We start from the raw sequence: 3962 nt of genomic DNA on the forward strand, positions 1-3962 counted from the left end.
AGGCTTCAACTTCCAATCGAGCTTAACAAGGTACATCCAGTGTTCCACGTATCGAACCTGAAAAAGTGTTTGTCCGACGAAACACTTGTGATTCCACTCGACGAAATAGAACTTAACGAAAATCTTAACTTTGTGGAAGAACCCGTCGAGATCATGGATAAGGAAATCAAACGAATTAAACAGAGTTGCATACCAATAGTGAAGGTTCGCTGGAACGCTAAGCGAGGACCTGAATTCGCTTGGGAGCGAGAAGATCAGATGCAACAAAAGTACCCGCATCTCTTCCCTAGTCCATTGGCACTTATTTCATAATTAATTTCGGGACGAAATTCCCTCTAACGGGGAAATGATGTAACAACCCGTTATTTCAAGTCAATGTAATGTCTAAAAGTCGAGTCTTGTAATCTTTTTGTGAAGTAATAAGAATATCATTGAAAATTAAATGTTCAAAAAGCTCAGTTTGAGTACACTATGTGGTTGATATCGTGATAAGGTTTCCAAATATATAAAGAACACTAAAATCCGAGTTATTACGAAGGAGTTATGACCAACCAAAGATTCGTTAGACTACCGGTAAAGCGTTGTTAATCATAAAACAAGAAATTTCAATAAAATACTTTTTCACCTTAAGTATCTAAATGAAAGGCGTCAATATCATTAAACTACGAACATACATAAAAAGAACGCCAAAATCTGACTTCGTATGAGGAAGTTATGATTTTTAGAAGTTTCAGACCTAGCAGTAGACAGCTAAAAACTCGAATTAGAGATCGAGCGATTTTCAGCTAACACAACTTAAACGAAAGTTGAAGACCTCGACACTAGGAATACAACGGTAAAAAGACCGACGAAAATGGACATCAGATTAAGAAGTTATGGAATTTAAACAGACTTTTCCTGACCCGGCCTGCTAAAAATAATATAATAAAAATAAAGCCAGAACTAGCCGACGAAGTCTAAATGAGAGTTGTAGAGCATTCTTACACCTACGAGTGGATATAAAGAATGTCGAAATCGGAGCTCGTACGCAAAAGTTACAGATTTTACAAGTTCGGGATACAAAACCCGAGGCTGACCTAGCCTCACGACGTGAACAGTTCCATATTAACGACGTGAGACTGTGACTGATGGGTTCAAGAGTGTCAGCCACGTCAAATCGTCAAAGGGGATAGAGCTGACTCAGCGTCACGACGTGAACAAGGGTATGTTCACGCCGTGAGACCCCAAAACCCTCCCTATAAATAGAAACTTAGGGGTGACGGGTTTAGTGCTCAATTCTTTCCATCTAAGTGTTGTTGCTATGCGTTTATCAAGGTTCTAAATGGCGTGAGGCATGGCGTGGCGGCAAGGCCAAGCCTCAAGCTTAACGAGCCACGGCGTTTTTCAAGGCGTGATGTAAGGCGGAGGTTTTGTATTAATTTAAAATTATATTACCACATAATATAAATTTATATTAAATATTACTACTTTTTAGAAGTGTTAAATCAATAACTAATAACAAAAAGTTAACAAAAACCACAATACTTGTATCTCCAGTTTGAAAAGACATAACAAAGAGAAAAAAACTGTGTCTCAAACGAAAAAACACGCGCCATAACACGCCATAACGCGCCATGGCGCGCCATATCACGCCTTGCCACGCGTTACGCCTAACAGCAACGTTATGAAGCTTTTCGTAACGGCGAAGCCACGCCTCACGCCATGGCGCGCCTTTTAGAACACTGGCGTTTATACCTCTCGAAGCCTTCCAAAAGCCCCGGTTTTTTATACTCGAGATCACATTGAAGTCTTACGCTCCCGAGGATCCCGAGAATTCAGCTTTCTCTAGTCGAGGTTCTGCTCGATTCATTGTCTTAACTTCTTCAAGCTACCACTTCAATCAAGTGAGTTCATACACCCTTTTATACACCTTCAAATACTTTACAATGTACTTTTAATACATTTCGGGGGAGAATACAAGTAAACACACGGTTGATCCCGAGTGAAAACGTAAAAACTCTTGTTATACTTTGCATGCATTAGATTTATACAAAATGCATAGTATCCAGGGTAGCCATCCTTGTTAAACCATTTTATGCATTCAAAGAACTTATGATTTATGCTTTGACAAACATTGTGAAAGAGGATAAACATTGCATACAAAACTATTACTTTAATACAAACTTAGTTGAGAATCTGTGACACGATTATATCTTCAATGCCACCTTTTTGTTAAAAGGTACTACCTAAAGTCCTATCTATTATAACCAGAGTCTCCTGTTTGGAGAGTGTGTCAAATGTGTATAGATCTATACGGGAAGTCATGATCCCACGCCCTGACTGTTAGCTACTGTCCTTTGGGTGACAGTTTATCATAAACGTTTCGACGCCTGAAGACCGTCACCAGAGGCATATTATGTTTAGTATGGTTATAAAACTCACCGGATAGACAATTATTATGGTATTCTGATTTTATGAATGAGTAGCTATTAAAACTATTCTTCATCTAAGAAGTGTGATCTTCTTATAGCTTTATTATATAAAACTATGCCTCAACCTTTTAAGCATTTCAGTTGCTTGCGATTTTCGGTCATGGACATTAGAGACTGCCTGTTACTTTAGGAAAATAAGGGAGTTTCCTGCATCCAAAACAATCAACTAATAAGAAAATAAGGGATTTTCCTGGTACAACTATTTACAATTCACAACACGAACATTCATATGCATTTCATTCTTTTATAAGAAAATAAGGGATTTTCTTGGAAAACGAACGTCAACTTTGGAATGGTATACATTTTTACAAAACCGCGCTTATGAACTCACCAACATAATCGTTGACACTTTCTCTTTCAAATAACTTGTCTTCTCAGGGAACCGCTAAGCAGGTTTGGAAACCAACTTTTGGGGATTAACGCTCCGACGTTAATTACTTCTTTTGAAAGATGTTTATGTATTTTCTTTTGAACAAGTAAGAAATACAATTATGTAAACATTTTAAAACCTTTATATATATATATGGTGGTGTGTACTTTCCTTACTATGAACTGTTATGATATTGAATATGACGTCCTACGCCCCCGAACGTTTCCGCCGTTCTGGTTTGGGGGTGTGACACGTCATGACCTTCTCTAGTCACGTCGTGAGTTTGGTCAAAAACACAAATCCGAATTTTAGATCTATGAACAATAAACTTTGCATCAAATACATTAGAATAAACATCCTAGGCTCTGATATTACTGATGGGTTATGAGCAAAACAACATTCCTATGGTGTTCATGCAAAGCCCAATGTTTGGATCCAACTTTTCTAATTGTACATGCATAATAGTCCAAGACATGAAAAACCCTAATCTAGCATACCAAAACATCAAAATCTATAACTAAATAAGTTCAGATGATTACCTTTTGATTGTTGTAAGAATCTTCAAGCTTTGAGAGCCTAGTATCACAAACGTAATACCTCTAATCGAATCCAAACACCAAGGCAAGAAGGATAATCTTGGAGAGAGATGATGGAGGCACAAAATAGGCTCTAAGGTCTCTCGGGTTCAAGTGGTGGCTGATTTTGGATGGCCTAGGGGTCCTTATACAGGTGTGCTGCTAGGGTTTCAGTAAAAACCCTAATTGGATAGCTTAGGCCTTAAGCAGTCCAAGGAACCTTCTGGAATAAGGCGTTGGATGATTTCAAGGTACCTTTCACTGTAATTTAGTCTACCCCTTTGATCTATAAGATCCACAGCCTAAAAATCCGAATATCTTATAATTGCAATTCCAGTCCCCTAAGTTCAATTAATATCTATTAATCACAAAATTAATTTCTTAATTAATTCTTGACCAATATTAATTAACTAATATCATTTCTCTTTTAATATATTATTCTTATAATATATTAATAAACCATAATAACCTCTTTCTCCATTAATCATCCAGTTAAGTTGTTTTGGTGAAGGCAACCCAAAAGGACCATGCTACAACCGGGTCAAG

The sequence above is a fragment of the Lactuca serriola genome, chromosome 4 (genome assembly GCF_051521515.1).
Source record: "Lactuca serriola cultivar US96UC23 chromosome 4, Lser_US96UC23_V15, whole genome shotgun sequence".
Classification (NCBI taxonomy): Eukaryota; Viridiplantae; Streptophyta; class Magnoliopsida; order Asterales; family Asteraceae; genus Lactuca; species Lactuca serriola.